This window comes from Orycteropus afer, unplaced genomic scaffold (assembly GCF_000298275.1).
Source record: "Orycteropus afer afer isolate SDZICR_OR568_19922 unplaced genomic scaffold, OryAfe1.0 scaffold00284, whole genome shotgun sequence".
NCBI lineage: Eukaryota > Metazoa > Chordata > Mammalia > Tubulidentata > Orycteropodidae > Orycteropus > Orycteropus afer.
The window spans coordinates 3,840,486-3,860,047 of NW_006921871.1; the positions used below are offsets into that span (position 1 = coordinate 3,840,486).

General features: G+C 36.6%; 1 protein-coding gene across 1 annotated transcript in view; it reads left to right on the top strand.

Moving 5' to 3' along the window:
• NRXN1 (neurexin 1) overlaps positions 1–19,562 on the top strand; it is a 1,670,321-nt gene that overhangs the window by 1,646,407 nt on the left and 4,352 nt on the right. The gene's annotated exons all lie outside the window — the stretch shown is intronic.

Consider the following 19,562-nt stretch of genomic DNA (forward strand, 5'->3'; position numbering starts at 1 on the left):
ATTATCTTCTGTGTCTGTGTTAATTGGTTTCCCTTTTCTTTGTTGAAGAGGGTCTGTGCAATCCTTCTGCCTAGTCCGCGATCTTGCCCCGCACCCCCAATAGCTTCTTGATTGAATCACTGTCTTCATCCCCATCAATTGTTGTCGTTAGATGCCATCGAATCAGTTCCAACTCATAGCAACCCTGTGCACAACAGAGTGGAACACTGCCCAGTCCTGCACCATCCTCACAATCTTTGCAATGCCTGAGCCCAGCGTTGCAGCCCCTATGTCAATCCATCTTGTTGAGGTCCCTCCCCTTTTTCACCAACCCTGCACTCTACCAAGTATAATCTCCGTTTCTAGGGATTGGACCCTCTAACAACATTATGAAAGCATACGAGATGAAGTCCAGGCATTTCACTTCTAAGGAGCATTCTGGCTGCACTTCCTCCAGGATAGAGTTGTCCATTCTTCTGGCAGTCCATGATATTTTCAGTATTCTTCACCAACACCACAATTCCAAGGCATCAATTCTTCTTCCAGTACTTCTTCAGTCTTTCTTATATATTGTCCAGCTTTCATATACATCTGAGCTCTGGTAGCATAGTGCCTAAGGCACTTGACTGCTAACCAGAAGGCTGGCGGTTCAAACCCACCCACCACTCCTCGGAAGGAAGGTTGGGCAATCCTACTTCCATAGTGATACTGCCTCGGAAACCCAAGGAGGGGTCACTATGAGTCGGGGCTGACTCGACGGCGAATAACAACAGGAGGTAATTGAAAATACCATGGCTTGGGTCAGGTGTATATTATCTTCAAAGTGATATCTTTGCTCTTTAGCACTTTAAAGAGGTCGTTTGCAGCAGATTTGACCAGTGCAATACATCATCTGATCTCTTGATTGCTTCCATAGTTGTCGATTTTGAATCCAAGTAAAATGAAATCCCATCAGATAACTTAAGTCTTTTCTCCATTTATCATGATGTTGCTTACTGGTCCAGTTGTGAGGATTTTTGTTTTCTTTATGTTGAGGGGTAATCCATAGTGAAGGCTGTGGTCTTTGATCTTCATCAGTAAGTGCTTCAAGTCATCTTCACTTTCACCAAGTAAGATTTTGTCATCTGCATATCACAAGTTGTTAAAAGGCCTGGCATTGGTCATTACATTAGAAACACAATGATACTTTATTAATTTGCCTGGCTTAAGTATGAGGTACTAAGGATCCCAGTACAAAAGAATCCATAAACAGAAGTACCAGTGTTGCCACATCTAAAAATAACTAAAATATTACATTTCATTGAGCAAACATTGGAAGTCAGAGTTGCTAAGTTCAAATCCTAGTTCAGCCACTTGCAAATCAATGAACTTCTGCACACTTGATTTTTTTTCATCTGCTTAATGACATAAGTAATGTTAAATGTTCATAGCATTATTGTGGTAAGATGAAACAATGCATGAAAGCATAGAGTCTGCACATAAAAGCTCTTTATATATCTATATCTATATCTATATATATCTATATATATATGAGGTTTTATTAATTGTGCTAGCCACAATAACCAAAGAATAAACCATATCATAAATGTGTGTGTATATATATGTGTGTATATATATATATATATATATATATATATATATACACATATATATATATATACCAAGTAAGAAAAGGAAATATTACTAATTACTAGTACAGCATCTGGAAAGTGTTTTTAATGCATTTCTGAATTCTGTCAGCATATGACTTTTCTTTGTAACCACTATGAAGCTAGTAAAAGAAGGGCAGTGCTCAGCTGGATAAATTTAGATTGCTAGGGTGGGAGGAAGGGCAGACATCATTTGCTGTTTTTATTTCTGGAGGAAAAAAAAGTTTAGTCCTCTGCCCATCAGAGCTTTTGAGGGCAGCAATGATTAGCTTTTATGCCTGCAATTATAATCCCCTTACTCTTCCTCTAAAGCATTCAGCAGTCCTCTGGGCAGCAAGATTTACCCAGGCAGACCCTCCCCCCATGACGGATGCCTTCTATATTTCCTAATTCTAGGCTTGACATTCTTCCCTCTAATGGGCTCAGAGGGGAAGCTGTCTAATCTTTCACCTTAGCTATTGCACTTTCACCAGAAAAGATGTGATCTTTTCCCAACAAAAGAAAATTGAGACAGTGATAGCTTCATGACAGGAATATAAAGATGATCACCCAAAGTGAGCAGACCTACTCTTAAATCATGGAAGCCACGTGCTGCCTCATTACCCAGAATTACTCCTGCTTGTATAGCTCCTCTGCAGGATGCCTGGTGGAGGAGAAGTGCACCTAGGACCCCTCTCACACTGTAGTAGAAACTCCAGGCTGAATTTCATCCAGAATATACTAGAAGAGGACAGGAAGAGGGGGAAAAAATTAGAAATAACCCCTAAAACCTAATTAAAAGAGCTATTATTTCAAGTAGGGATGGATTATCCAGAGAGCAAACTAGGCACAAAGTAAGCACAAGTAAGTGATGCTTACCTTGCTTATTGGTAACACTGTTTGCAAGATAATAAGCCTTGCTTTCAGCTATTACCAAGGAGTGGTCCTGAGGGATCAATTAAATGACATCTAAAAACTTAAAATGCCATAATGAAACTGAGAGAGAAATTTAGTTCACTCTAATGATAGGAGCCAGAGAGCACTGATCCATGAAGATAAACCATTTCACAGAGACGCAGCAACACGTTCCACCACAATTAATGACCTGAAACACATGCCCAGGAATGTAAAAGGACTCCATTTGTGAAAGGAAAGTCATAATTACAGCTGCCTCCATAAGATACCGTCCTTGATCATCACCACAACTGAGCCATGGGGTGTAGTATATATTGTAGAATTATCTAATTGTTTGGGAGAGCGGCTTACTCAGTGCTTTTTGTGTGGAAGATGCAGGGAAAATAATCAGACTATCACTGCTTTGTGTAGCACTTTCTTCTCAGAACACTTTCCCACTTATTGTCCTGCCTGCTATGATTCTCATAGTAACTCTGTGAAGTAAATCATTTAGGTGTCTCCATTGTGTTTCTGATGAACAAATGTTAGCAGAAGTCAAGGTATTGCATGGAGTCACTTACCAATTTAGAAATAGTGCTTTGATTAGAACCTAATATGCCCACTGATATTCTTTATACAACTCTGCATTGCTTTTCTAAGATTCTGTGGGGTTTAGATGCTTATGTTGGAAGGGACAGACAGATGGCAGAAAGTAAAATGGGAAAGAGTTGGAAAGAGGAGAACTGGACAGTGGCTTAAAAATGAGGCCTAAGATGTTCACTGTCTTTCAGGAAAGGATAAAAAGTGCCACAACAGATTGTACTGCAGCCATAAGAAATTCAGACACATTGAGTGAATAAATCTGTAATTATATACAGACCTTCTATATACAGACTTGGCTTTGAGTTTTGATGATGCCACTTATTCTTCTAAGACTAAATGCCCTAACCTTTTTGCGACTCAGTTTCTTGGTAAAGTACTGGTAATAACTGTGCCACTGAGATGTTATGAGGAATGAATTAGATAATAATGTGTAAAGTGCATAGCCTAGAACCTATCGTATAATAATTCAATATTATTACAAAAAAAACAAACCAACCAACCAACTCATTACCGTTGAGTCAATTCAACTCATAGTGACCCCTCCTTGGGTTTCCGAGGTGGTGACTCCATGAAAATAGATTGCCCAGTCTTCCTTCCAAGGAGTGGCTGGTGGGTTTGAACCGCCAGCCTTCTGGTTTGCAGTCAAATGCCTTAGGCACTAAGCCACCATATAATAATTTTTTAATAAATAAGAAAAGAGTGTTAAGGTTTGAAATGAAAAAGATTCAGAAGTTATAGTGGCTGCACTGAGCATTATTTGACAAGTTACATAAAATATATTTAAGGGTTATTCATTGGAACACTTGGGAAGAAGCTGAGATAATGCAATATATTTATGTATTTAACCCCAAGGAGTTGTGAAATCTTCCCTGGAGCTGTTCAGAACCTGACTTTACCTATAACTCTTTGGGAAGTAAAGGAGACTCTGAAAACTTCTGTGGGAGATTTGGAATGAATGTGACAGCACTACACACATATGTACATACACACACACATTTACACATACACACATACTCCTCAGTATTATTGCTAAAATCTTCATGCTGTTTGTCCTTCTATAAAGAAGGTTTCTGCAAAATAGTTTCAAACCTGCAGAATCCTTGAAATGTATAAAGATAGTTTGTTCCACATTTTATATGTAAAAAAGTGAAATGCATATAAAGAGTGACAAAGTTATGTATTTCTGGGTGTTGTAGTCAATGAGCTTCTAGGAGGAGAAGCTATTTTGATATCCATGAGCTTGGTTAAGTAGAATTTTGGAACAGAGAGGAGCATCTACATGTCAAAATATAGGTCTCCTTGCATTTCTGAACTATATTACCTTTTTATGAAAAACACTTAGAGACTGTCCAGGCTCCCTAGTTTGAAACAGATTTTCTCCATTATTGAAGCTACGGCTTTTCTTCTGCTTGACAATTTTGAAAAGTTTGACCTGATTGGTGAGGCCCTTTATGACTCTCTCATTTTAATAGTGACAGAATTGAAAATCTGCAGTGTACCTTGGGAATTTCTGTAATGACTGCTGCATTTGGAGAAAAGAGCTCCAAGTTAGCTTTTAATTGTTTGTAGTGTTGTAAGTGTCAGATGATGTTGATTCAAATAAGGAGTCCAAATGAATCAAAATGACCACTGATGACTTGATTGACTTTAGTCATTGAAATTTAGTTACATGCTATTTGGAGCATGGGGAAAAATATATACAGATGCAGTATTTGCACTAAGCCTTCTTTTTAAGGTCTTGGTCCTCTGACTGATACATTTATGTTGATGCAATTGATTCCAATTCAGAAAACAAAAGAAGTAATTTTTGGTTGAATGTCAAAGAAATAGCACATGTAAGTCTATTTCTTAAGATACTATAGGGGATGGGGAGTTAGGCAAAGATGAGATGAAAATATTTGGAAAGAAGTATGTCATATTACTGCTAGTGTTTTATACCCAATAGCCTATCACTTTTGTGAAAACTTTGCAATCACATTTCTCTCATACTTTCTTAACAGTCACATTCATCCAAATCCACCCACTTTAAAATCTGTGAACTTACAAAAATGTTTTCCTCTAATGAGACAGAAAATATCCCATTTAGCAACTAGTGTGTTCAATCTCCATTACACATTGGTGGGAACAGTGATGGTAAAGAGAAATAGTGTTAAAGGAAACTATCAAAGGATTTATAAACTAGCTGGGAAGAGAGGAATAAAATGGAAGAAAAATGAAACTTTAAGTAGGATATCAGGATAATATGGAATCCATTATAAATTGCTGATATACTAATCAGTTGAGAAAAGAGAGGGATAAAGTTGGGATTTCCACTAATCTTTCCATGTCTTCTTGATGATAATCTTGTCAGCTTCATCGCATTGTCTCCCATCTCTCCCTTGTTCTAAAATGTTCAGAGGTTTCCCAAGGTGCATCCTAGAAGTGCTGGCTCCTTCTCTTTCTACCCAGAGAGACCTTTTCTTGATGATTCTTTCTAAAGATGCTTCACCAATTATTCTCTCTCATTGTACTTATTGATTTAATATTTTTTTCTTATATTTTCTCTTTCATTCCTGCTAAACTATAGATTCTAAGAATGTAGGGCCCATGACAGTCTTATATCCCTTTGTAACCTCAATATCTAATATGATCCCTGGAAAATTGTTGTTTCTCAATAAATATTTATTGAATATTTTAATTAAAATTTTATTTTGTTTTTCCTTTTTTGCAACTCCACAAATTAGCCGATGGTAATAATTTGGCACAAATCCTTCATATAGCCTTTGCCACATTCCTATGATCATATATAAACATAGAATTGGTTACTCTCTCACCTTACAAAAATGGGAACATACTATATGAATCATGCCTGCTTTTCTCCTTTTGTAATATGTTATGAACATTTCTCTAGCAAGCTGAGATGAAGAATGGGCTTATAGAGGACAGTGGCTCTCTATAATTGACTGGCATTACCAGTGGTAAGATCACAAGCTTTAATTTACTTACATCGCATTTAGGACACAGATGAATGGGTTAAGGTTCATCGTGGAGTCAGCCTCCCTTTGATCCCTGTCCCTGGATGAGTTGACACAGGAAATCTCTTCTGCACACATAATGCTGAAAGTTTACGTTGAGGTGAAAGGTCACAATGCAAAGGGGCCTAAAGGTTCATACCTCAGAATGCATGAGATGGGGAAAAGTAGTAATGGAAGGGGGCCTTTGTTCAGCTGCATCTAGCCTGACCATCCTGCTGTCCAGCTTTGTACAAATTCAGACAACATGGAGGTTTTGTGACCATGGGTGCATGACCATAAAAAGTATTCCTTCCCCTAGCAGCTATAAGATTAATTACTTTAGTACAATTGAGTAGTCACAGGTAGTCACTGAAACAGAGAAAGTTACTGTGTGTTCAAAAGAGGAAGGACGCTTTTTCTGACAGGCAGCGGGGACTGGGAGAGAGAAAGAGACCCAATTCCCACTCTTTCTATCAGAATACTCGGAGGCTAAGGTCTCAGTTTAGGCTGCCTAGAATGGAATCGTAAAGGCCCACCACCCAGTCAGCAATATCCAAAATAGATTAGGCTCTAACTCCTATTTTTAATTAAAAATAATTAAATTTCTGAAGTACAGATGTACTATAATTTATTCAACCATCTTTTAATTACTGTATTTTCAAGTTATTATTTTTCTTTTTTTATAAGCAATACTTGAATAAATTTCTGTACTTATATACTTATGTACCAGTGCATTTAATTCTGTAGACTATATTCCCAAAACTAAAATTGCTTGATTAAAATATTTGTTAACACTTTACTATTATAAATTTCAAAAATATACTAAATGAAACAGAATAACGTAATGTACCCATCATACAACTGTAATTTATATATTTTTAACTTAAGACTACAAAAATATTGAAGAATTCATATTCTTGCCAGCAAAGTTGCTCATTTCCCAATCAAGTATCCTTTCTAGTAGTGGACATTGTCACTGTTTTTTGTTTCTTCTTTTTCCCCCCCAATTTGTTGGTGTGGAAAAAAAATCCCATCTTATTTTATTTTGACTTTTGTCTTAGTAAAGGTGAGCATTTGGTCCTATGTTTAATCATCCACTTGAATCTCCTTTTCTTCATTTGCCTGTACATAATTTTATCCATTTTCTCTAGTGAATTATTTGTCTTTTTCAGATAAATTGATAAGAACTCTTTGTGTTTTAAAAGTATGAATTCTTTATCTGTCAAATATGCTATAAATATTTTCTCCTCTACTCTCTCATTTGTGTTTTCACTGTGTTAGTAATATCATTGGTCACATAAAATTGCTTATGGGTTCAAATGTGCTGCTTTTTTCATATGTGGCTTCATTCCATGGACTATATGATTTATGTGGTAGCTTTCAGTTTGGTTTCAATTTAATTCTACTTTCCCCCCTAGAGTCACTAAGCTCTAGCCACTCTGGCTTTCATTTGGTTCCTAAAAAGCAAACTGTTTCTTTCCTGGAGGCCATTCCACGTGCCATTCTTTCTTTTGTCCACTTTCCACTTGACTAACCTATACTGATTGTCCAGGCCTCAGAATACATTTCACTAACTCATAAAGATCTTTCTGACTCCTCAGTCTAAATAGAAAACCTCTTTCTACTCATGCATGGAACCTACAGATTTTCTTCATCACACATAGTCCATTGTCACTTTGTGTTTTACTATGTTATCATTGTTTGCATGTCTCTGCCTCAGTATATTTCAAGATCCATGAGCACGAACATCAAATGTGTTTGATTACCTGCTGTACCGACAGGCCCTATATTGTCCTTAGTATATAACTGGAAGGAGTTTCTTAGAAATCATCATAGAAGAGAGAGGATATTTAAGCTGAATCATGAGGAATAAGTAGTACTCAGACAGGCGGGAGAAGAAAGGTCATATTAGCAAGGGGTTGATGTAGAGCTTTTGGTGGTGTATGGGGATGTAGTGGTTATGTTTTTGTGTCAGCTTGGATTGGCATGGTTGAGTGGCTGGGCAACTGGATGTAGTATTCTCCATGATGAGATTGGTAATCAATTCCATGGTGGAATCTACTGGGAGCAGCTGAGTAGCTACCTTAAGGAATGTGGTCTGCTTCCTGTATTTAAGCAGAAGCCTTGGGAATGGTCTCTAGCCTTTGCCATGCTTGGACCCTTCATGTAGCTGTGTCATTGCTCGGCAGCCTGCTATGCTCTGCCGACCTTGGGACTTACAATGGACTTAAGGTAATGGCCTGTCATGTGGATTGGTAACATCAGGACTGTACCTTTTGACTTGTCAGCTTTGGGGCTTCTCATCCTCAGCAGCCAGCAGCTGTCTGAGTGAAGAAATGTCTCTAGCTCCAGTGGGCTGGGAGCAGGAGACAGAGCTGGACCCCCAGGTTGAGGGGCTTTCACCCAGCCCCTAGAGCCTGGCATTTTGAAGTTGGACTTAAAGCCTCCAAATTTTAAGAATAAACTCCTGTTTGTTAAGGCCATCCCACTTGTGGTATATTTCTTGTCAGAGCGGCACTAGATAACCAGAACAGGGGACAAAAATAAAATTTTGATGGCAGCTTATTTTGAGGAGAGGCCAGATTTGGATAGGTAACTGTGGGCAATTCATGAAAGGCCATGAGAACAGTAGAAACCATGAGACTTTCAAGGGTTCTAAAAGAACCTTACAGGAACAATGGCTCTATAAAAAGTCTATAAAGCTTGTAGATTTCTAAGCTGTGTAATGTATAGTTTATAGCATATATGATAATTAAACAACAAGCTTCTGTAAATGATATGACCATGGAATTCCCTCAGAGATGAATATGCTACTCAACCTATTCAAATTCAGTGTCAACAAAGCCACACAGGTTGTGGTTTTCCATTGTACCTTTTGTTCCATGTGGCACTATCGGAAGTAGTGGCGTGCCGTAGTATATGCTATCTGTCAGACAAGCAAGGGGTGAGTTTTTCTGCACCTAGCGTCCTTTTCCTACGAAATCCCTAGATGACGGGAGAAGGTGATGATCCTCTCAAGCTCCCAGCTTAAAACATTTGCTTTGGGGACTTTGGAAGAAATAGATGAATATGTCAAACCCAGTATCCTGGCAGGGGGCAAAGGTTTAGATTTCCAAGTTCTTTCTGAATCTCCAATTCATTGGGGAAGGGCCAAGATTTTTCAGGCATGTCCATTTTCCAGCCTTTTATCTGACCTGCCGTAGTAAACTTCAGGATGGACAGGGCATGAGTGAAGTTGGTGGGAAGGGAGGATGCCAGAGATTTAACAACTCTCACATCCATCACTTCTCAAAATAACACGGCAGGAGTCCAAATTAGTGCATGTCATAGAAATCATTGCCTGCCTACTGCAAATGTGGCATTTAAACCTGCATTCTTGTGAGTGATTTGATCATAATTGTTTCTTTTGTCCTATGTTGTATTAAAGCAAAAAATGGAAAAAAATAATAAATTATTTTTGGGGATACAGGGGGGAAATAAACTCTGCTAATATCAATTCACAAACACCCCAGGAGTCTACAATTCCAATTTTCTTTTCACAGTATTAATGAAACTGAGTACCAGAAAAGTCAAATCTTTCCCTGTAAATCAGAAACCATTTTCAAGCCTACCCTAGAATTATAATAACTTCCACATCTATTAAGACACAGTCCAGAACTCTGGACTAATGAGATCATTTTAGGAAACTGCTTTTACTAGATAGGATGGAAACAGAAATTTTAAATCTATTACTTTTAGCTTAATCTATGATAAAACCAAAAAGATTGGTCAAAGACTCTTAATGAGAAAAATTCAAATACATCTTGCCAGTAGATTTTAAAAGGGAACTTTGTAAGGCAGGATCTCTAACACTCCAGTTAGCAGAATGATATGTTGAACATTATGGAGTTTTATGATCCTTTATATATCCATCCTGATCTGTGCTATATAGCACACATTATGTTCTTTGTCATTGGTATGTTATTCTTTTTTTTTTAGTTTGGTAATAGCTTAAGTTTTTTTTTTTTTTTCTTTAAATCTCAAAAGCCGAATTTTTGTTGCCATCAGTATATAGTGAAAGGCTTGCTTCATCCTTAATGTGACAGGGTCATGGTTGATGACATACCTATGCACTAACATTCTATAAGGAAGAAATAAAACCAGTAATAAAAATTGCCTGGAAACTACAATCTCACCGGCAAAGCTAAGTTTGGAAACAACATAAATATAATAAGATTACACTGAGCGAACAGCTCATCCAAGTATACTAAATGGGTTCATAAAAATGACAATTTGAGTGATAAAAAGAGCTTCTGGTAGTGTGGTTATTGCCTTGGTGAACTCATCAATGGAAATGTAGGGCCCCAGCCCCACTGAACCCTCATTCTATGTCAAAGGAGGTAGGACACTTAGCACCATTTCTAGTGCTGGATTGTGCAAACATAAATCAAGGCCAGTTTTAATTTTTAGTAATAATACTTCTGTTACTACTTTTCCTGTCTCAGAAGGAATAACCAAAGTATGCCAGATCCTTTCCATTACAAAGTATAACTTGTTTAGGAAAATACACATTAGTATTACAAATGAATCTGTTAAACTGTTCTGTTGTTTTACATTATTTGTGAATCTTTTTGTTGAGTAAATATAAGCTTTAAAATTTCCATTTTCATATAGGAAAATTATAAGTAGACATAGTTAAACACTAGCAAACTGGTAAACACAAGCTCCAACGCAAACTTAAAGGTTTAATGTGTGCCTCACATCTCCCCCTGCTTCTTAAAAGTAGTAGTCAATGAGTATTAGCTATTAGAGGGTATACAATATTATTCTGTGAATAAATTTCAGTGTTAAATTATACAGTAAAGCACATCAACATAAAATACGTAGACTGTGTTCAAGTGAGACAATCACATTAACATGTTTTTGTCTTTGTTATTGCTGTTATGTGTGGTTGAGTCTGTTCCAATTCATAGCAACCCTATTTACAAATGAATGAAACACTGCCTGGTCCTGTGCCATCCTCACAATCCCTGCTATGCTTGAGCTCATTCTTGCAACCACTGGGTCAATCCATCTCTTTGAGAGTCTTCCCTTTTTTCACTGAGCCTCTGCTTTACCAAGCATGATATACTTTTCCAGGGAATGGTCCCTTCTGATAGCATGATTAAAGAACATGAGACTAAGTCTAGCCATTCTTGCTTTTAAGGTGTATTCCATCTGAATTTCTTCCAAAACAGATCTGTTCCTTTTTCTGGCAGTTCATGGCATTTTCAATATGCTTCATCATCACCAAGATTCAAATGCTTCAGTTCTTCTGTGTTGCTGTTGTTTTGCACCATTGAGTTGGACCCGACTCATAGGACCCCTCCTCCTTGGGTTTTCGAGGTGGTATCACCATGGAAGTAGATTGCCCAACTTTCCTTCTGAGGGGTGGCTGGTGGGTTTGAACCAGCATTCTAGTTAGCAGTCAAATGCCTTAGGCACTATGCTGTTGTTGTTGTTTGCTGTCGAGTCGGCCTGACTCATAGCGACCCCTCCTTGGGTTTCCGAGGCAGTATCACTACGGAAGTAGGATTGCCCAACAGCTAGTCCTGCTTATTCATTGTCCAACTTTCACATGCATATGAAGCTATTAAATTAAAATACCATGACTTGTGTCAGGTGCACCTTCATCTTCAAAGTGATGTCTTTTGGCTTTAATACTTTAAACAGGTCTTTTGCAACATATTTGCCCAGTGCAAATGCCTCTCTGATTTCTTGACTGCTGCTTCTATAGCCATTGATTATGGATCCAAGTAAAATGAAATCCTTGGAAACTTGAATCTTTTCTCCATTTACTATGATGTTGCTTATTGGTCCAGTTGTAAGGATTTACCTTCTTCATTTTCAGCAAGCAAGATTGTGTCACCTGCATATAGTAGGTTGTTAACTAGTCTTGCACCAATCCTAATGCCATTCTTCTTCATATAGTCCAAGTTCTAGGATTATTTGCTCACCATGAAGATTGAATACATTTTCACACACATTACCTGATTTTAAACCATGTAGTATACCCTTGTTCTGTTCAAATGACTGGTCTCTTGGTCTATGTACAGGTTCCTCATAGGACAATAAACTGTTCTGGAATTCCCATTCTTTGCAATGTTTTCCATAATTTATGATCTCCATTTTTGTATACCTTTGCATAGTCAATGAAACACAGGTAACCATCTTTCTTGTATTCTTTGCTTTCAGCCAAGATCCATCTTCCATCTGCAGTGATAACACTCATTCCACATTCTCTTCTTAATCCAGCTTGAATTTCTAGCAGTTTCCTGTCAATCTATTGCTGCAACCACTTTTCAATTATGTTCACCAAAATTTTGCTTGTGTATGATAATAATGATATTGTTCCATAATTTCCACATACTGTTGGGTCACCTTTCTTTGAAATGGGCACAATTATGGATCTCTTCTAGTGGATTGGTCAGGTAGGTGCTTGCCAAATTTCCTGTCTTAAATGAGTGAGAACCTTCAGTGCTATTTTCATTTATTGAAACATCTCAGTGGGCATTCCATCAGTTCCTGGAGCCTTGTTGTTTGCCAATTCCTTCAGTGAAGCATCGACCTGTTCCCTCAGTACCATTGGTTCTTAATCATAACTAACTCCTGAAATGGTTAAACATCAACCTATTCTATATGGTACAGTGATGCTGTGTATTCCTGCCATCTTCTTTTCATGCTTCCTGCATCATTCAATATTTTGTCCATAGAATTCTTCAAATTGCAAAATGAAGCTTGAATTTTTTTCTTCCTTCTTTCAGCTTGAGAAATACTGATCTTGCTCTTCCTTTATGATTTTCTAAGTAGAGGTCTTTGCACATTTCATTATAATACTTTGTCTTCTTGAACCACCCTTTGAAATCTTCTATTCTGATTTTTCACTTCATCATTTCTTCCATTCACTTTAGCTACTATCCATTCCAGAGGAAGTTTCAGTCTCTTATCACATCCACTTTGGCCTTTCTTCCTTTCCTGGCTTTTTAATGACCTTTTGCTTTCTTCATGTATGATGTCCTTGATGTTATCCCACAACTCATCTGGCCTATAGTCATTGGTGTTTAATCTTTCAAATATGTTCTTCAGATGGTCTCTAAATTCACATGAGATATTGTAATCAAATTCATATTTTGGCCTTCACAGATTTTTAATTTTTTTAAATTTTCTTCAGCTTCAACTTAAGCTTTCATGAGAGCTATGAATGGTTTGTTCCCCAGTTAGCCCCTGGCCTTGTTCTGAGTAATGGTATTGAGCATCTCTAGCACCTCTTTTGAGGTCCACATGCATAGTCACCCCTTGTGTTGTTGAGAAAAGGCATCTACAGTGAATTAGTCATCAGTCTTGGGAAATTCTATCATGTAGTCTCCAGTGTCATTTCTTTCACAAGGCCATGTTTTCCAACTACCACAGTGTCATTTCTTTCACAAGGCCATGTTTTCCAACTACCAATCCTTCTTCTTTCTTTCTAACTTTCACATTCTAATCACTGGTAATTATCATTGCATCTTGATTGAATGTTTGGTCCATTTCACATTGTACCAGTTGGTAAAAATCTTCAACTTATCTTTGGTTTTAGTGGTGGCTGCTTAAATTTGAAAAATAGTAGTATTAACTGGTCATCCTTTAGGCATACAAATACTATCCTATCACTGGCAGCACTGTATTTCAGGATAGACCTTGAAATGTTCTTTTTGATGATGAATGTGATGCAGTTCTTCTTCAATTTGTCATTTCTGGCATAGTAGACCATATGATTGTCTGATTCAAAATGGCAAATACCAGTCCATTTCAGCTTACTAATGTCTAGGATAATGATTTTTTTGGATTCTATCTAATTTTTTACAATTTCCTATTTTCATAAATTCATACTTTGTACATTCCATTATTAATGCATTTTCCTTTTCATTTTGATTCATGCCCCATCAGTAAATAAAGGTCCATATCAAGCTCGGCTCTACTTTGAGGTGGCAGCTCCTTCCCTGTCATACTTTGAGTTCTTGGGAAGCTTAACTTCCAGCAGTATTTCAGATTGTGTTTCACTGCTATTCATAAGGTTTTCCAGGACTATGTCAGACAATGTCTTACTGCTATTCACAAGGTTTTTAGTGGCCCGTATTTTCAGAAGTGGCATGCCACATCCTTCTGCATAGTCTATTTTAGTCTGGAAGCTCCACTGAATCCTGTCCATTATGGGTGACCCTGCTTGTATTTGAAATATTGGTGGCATAGCTTTCAGCCTCATGGCAGCACTCAAGCTACCACAGTACAATAAATGGACAGGTGAGTGTGGATTTCCTTTTTTTTTTCTCTCTCAGTCTCAGAAGAAATAACTAAAGGATGCCTAGCCCTTTCACCTGCAAAGTGAAACATCATTAGGAAAAAATACATTAGAATTACAAAACATATCTGTTAAAATATTCTGTTATATTGGAGTATTAGTTGTAAATCTTTTGGCTAAGTAAATGCAGACATTATATGTCCCATTTGTGTATTTTTCCCTTTAAGGACTATTTTGCACTGTATTGTGATTTGAAATTAGAAACTCAGCAATACATTTTGTTGCTTGTTTACCATTTTGCCAAGGAAGGTATGCACCCCAAGCAACAAAAGATTCTGGGCACTTCCAACCTGACCTTCTTTATTTACCTGGTGACATGGAGGGAGATAACACTTTCTGTGCTCTCAGTCTGAGGACTACCCTCCAAAATAAGTCCTGGGCTAGAAGGAATGTATACAGAGGAGCAAGGAAGGGGAAAGAAGTAGAAAGAAGCATGAAAGGGACCATGAAAGAGGAGAAGAGGTTGTTAAGGAGAGGGACCTGTCACAAACAACCTTCTCTGCTCTACACCACAGAATGTCTCAAACATGCTTGCCCTGTGGTCTTTCTTAACTGGATCTAATTACTTCCTATTTGGAGAAATGCTGTTTTTTCACAGATTTTGTGCAAAGGATTGTCAAAAATGAAAAAAGAATACATATCAGGACAATTCTCTTGCCTGTCATGGCAGTTTAAGATAACTATCTCAAATTTAAGGATAAGTTAATTTTTTTTTATGATTTTACTTTTTTATTTTATGCATAGCAGCAATTACATTTATTACTCTTTTTGTATGACAAGACACTGGACTATGTCTTTCGCACTTAATGCATTTTTTTCCACAATGAATTATCATCTATTGTAAATAAACTATTTTAGACTATAATGTGGTAATATGTTAATAACTTTCCTTAACACTTGAAGCTTATGCCTACTTAACTAATCACCATATTCATTAAGATGATGACAAACTAGAAAAATAATAAAACTAGCATACTGACTTTTTGACAAATGCACTGGCCCAAACCAACCATGTGGAAAATAAAGATTATCAGATCTGGCCCGACATTGGTGGTGCCTGGGTGAGGAGGGGAAGACAAAAATGAGAATTATTATTAAAAAAATACTTCTCATCTATCTTTTTTAAAAAGTCATTGTCCACTGTTTATCAATATATGAGTACTAGGGCAATATCCGTATCCATTTGGTTAAGCAGATGATCATGCGAAATGTCCCATAACTTTGTGACAACACTTTTTCTTGCCATGTATAGTCAATAGCTTCTGAAACACAAAGGCTAAAATGCCAGCAAAAATTAAAAGCCTTCATATTGCCACTGAAGTTGCCTCTGTTTTCCCCTCATGTGAAATGGACAAAGCAGTGCATGTTTGATTCCAGTTGTCTCTGAGAGGTTAGGTGATATGGGGCATTCTTCAGTAAAATGGCAATAAAATTAGATGGGAAAGCTTTGATGAATATAACAATGTATTCTTATATTGTTTATTTAAATTATCTTTGTGTGTAACTTACGTTGATTTTTTATTTTATGAGTCACTGGAACAAAGCATTGTTGCTACTGTTTGTTGCCATTGAATTCGCTCCAAATCATGGTGACTTCATGTACAACAAAACAAAATGCTGCCCAGTCCTATGCCATCTTCATAATTGGCATACTTGAGTCCATTGGGTGTAGCTACTGTGTATTTGGAGTGCCTTTCAATGTAGGAGACTCCTCTTTCAGCATTATATTGGACAATATTCTCTTATGATCATAGGTCTTTCATTGGCTAATTTAATGCAGTAGATCACTAAGTATTTCTTCTTACAATTCCACTGAAACCTATCTAACAAATAGGTTTCAGTGACCTGCTAGTATTTGAAATACTGGTAGTATAGCTTCCAGAATCAAGGCAACATGACAGCCATCAAATTGCAACAAATTTACAGAAAGGTGATGTGAAATAGGATATAAGTGAGATTAAATATTTAGGAAATTTCATCTACTCTTTTTACCCCCTTGCTAGCAACCAAATTAAAATATATGTGGCATAACCAATTAAAATATGTGTGCCATAACCATGCTTGAAGACTTACCAATATCTATTCACACCAAGTAATACTTCAATTCCTGGCTGACTCTGTGGCCACCATCACTCCCATTGAAGTGATCTACTGACAACTTGTACCTGTACATAATGAAGTGGCCACATGAGCTTAGTCTTACTTAAAAACCAAAAACCCAACTCACTGCCATCAAGTCGATTCTAACTCATAGCAACCCTCTTTGGGTTTCTGAGATGGTAAATCTTTACGAAAGTGGATTGCCTAGTCTTCCTTCCACAGAGTGGCTGGTGGGTTTGCACCACCAACCTTTTGGTTAACAGTAAAATACCTTAGGCACTACACCACCAGAGATACTGGAATTAACTTTAAGCCATTTGAAAATTCATTGCATGTTTGGACACCATTCATTCTTTTAGCTCCCCCTCCTTTATTCTCTTTTCCTTATTGTTTAAATGTTCTCATCACATGTAACAAAGAAAGGGCTGTTGTTGTAGTTGTTAGGTCACTCACAGTGACCCATGTACAACAGAACAAAACACTGTCCAGTCCTGTGCCATCCTCACAATCATTGCTATGTTAGAACCCGTTGTCGAAGCCACTGTGTCAATCCATCAGTCTTCTTGAGGGTCTTCCTCTTTTTCACTGACCCTTTACCAAGTGTGATGTCCTTCTCCAAGGTTTGATCTCTCCTGATAACATGTGCAAAGCACCTGAGATGAAGTCTCACCATCCTTGCTTCTAAGGACCATTCTGGCTGTACTTCTTTCAAGACAGATTTGTTCATTCTTCTGGCAGTTTATGCTATGTTCAATATTCTTTACCAAAACTATAATCCAAAGGCATCAATTCCTCTTAGGTCTTCCTTATTCATTGTCCAGCTTTTCCATACGTAGGAGGTAACTGAAAATACTATCACTTGAGTGAGTATCACCTTAGTCTTCAAGGTGACATCTTTGTTTTCTAATACTTTAAAAAGGTCTTTCGCAGCAGATTTGCCCAGTGCAGTATGTCATTTGACTTCTTGACTGCTGCTTGTATTACTATGTAATACAATATAAAGGGAGAAAGGGTAAAAATAAATTTTAGTTCATTTATCCTTTTTTAGCACATCTGAGAAAAATTTATTATAGTTTCTTTTTTAAATTATTAAAACATGTCTTTTGGTTTTAATTTATTATGGAATGTAGAGAGAATATAGAATTCTTAATCAATAAAATATAAGAATAGCTTATGGATTTATCTGATTATATTCCTTTTGTTCACACTGTTACAAATGCTTAATAGCTTACAATCAATCTTTTTATATAAAAATTTTAAAAAATTGTATAAGAAGATATTTAACCTTCTTAGTGTTTATATTAAATTAATATTAAAATTTCTCAGAGATTTTTCATTGATCATCAAAATAAACCATTAATGGTAATCATTCAGTGAAACCACATTTATAATTCAGATATGTATTTAAATTTGTCTAGTTTTCATTTGCACAGTAGGGAATGATGTCCCATTAACATTTTATATTATATAAATACTTCTTATCTTTGCACAAATACTAAGAAAAATATCACTTAGCCTTCATATTTGAAGCATAAACAGAAATAATTCATTTGTTAATAAATTAAACATAGAAGTAACTGCATATTTCATACAGACCTGTAAAAATATCTGTGGTGACTGTGAAAAATTTAATGTGAATCAAGAAAAAAATAAGATTAAATTTTTCTTCATTGGGTTTATATTTCAGGGCATTTTGATTTTTTTTTTTTAGGTAGACTATTTAAAATACATGATATTTAAAATGCTTATATATAGGTTACATAGAGATATTTTAAGTCTGCATGTGGCTTAAGCAACATTTAAATTGGTGTTTCAAGAAAGACAAGCATTTTCCTTAAGCAGGAGGTGTTTGTCAAATGTGTATAAGGCAAAACTGAAGGATTTTCTTTGTCTTTATTAATTCATTCTAGTTTTAACATTAATGAAGCATATTAAAATATTTGAGAAGATACAAACAAAATTTAAATTATTGCAAAAGATAGTACTTTTATGAGACCAATTTCCAAAAGAAATATATATATATATATATATATATATATATACTTTGTATAAAAAAATTAAATCCTTCATTCCATTAAAACTCTTCACTCCCACTATTCTCTTCTGATAGACAGACAAAGTGATGTAATTGTGAAAATGTGTTTAAAATTAATGTACTACATCAGGTGGGAAAAAATGATTGAGGTAATATTTAAATAAAATTCCTCTTTCAGCTCTTCAGACTCTGTGATTAAAGAATGTTCTACAAAATGAGCAAGTATAAAGTTGTCATTTAGTGAAGTTAGCAGCAGAGCTAATTGGCAGAATTTGGCAAAGATGACTGTATTTGAAAGAGATCATGCCGCCTTTGGTTTGTCAGGTAGTGACAGAGTTCCTGCAGTAGGTTCTATTCTTCTTGAGTGGAAATTAATTCCCTGGGATCATATACTGTGGATTATAGTCTTTGTCTCCTACCTTGGCCACAGAAGAACTCTGAGGCTTTTTTTATTCAACAACATTACATGGGCTTTTGTAAAACAAGCAGTGATATATTCAGCATAGAAAGGTTTTGCCTGCTACATTTTGTAGCTCCAGAACATAGCATATGGCTGCTTTGAGACTGAGAGCTATTACTTTGTAAGTGACTTTATTTGTAAGACTTTATGTTGGGAAAGAAAGGAAAGGAACAGCCAAAAAGCCACGCTGAGGTAGAAGAAACTTTCGCAATGTTTCGAAATGAAGTTGTAAAGCTGTGTGAAGCTATATGGTGGATAAATGATTCCAAGTCATAAGTAAGAACTTTTGTATAAATATAAAAAATAATTATTAAATAATGATTAATAGTAGGGAAATAAAGGCACAGCCAGAATGCTCCTTAGAAGTTAGAATGGCCAGATTTGTCTCACCTGCTTTGGTTATGTTGTCAGAAGGGCCCAATCCCTGGAGAAGGATATTATGCTTGGTAAAGTGGAGGGTCAACAAAAAAGGGAAAGACCCTCAATGAGATGGATTGGCACAGTGGCTGCAACT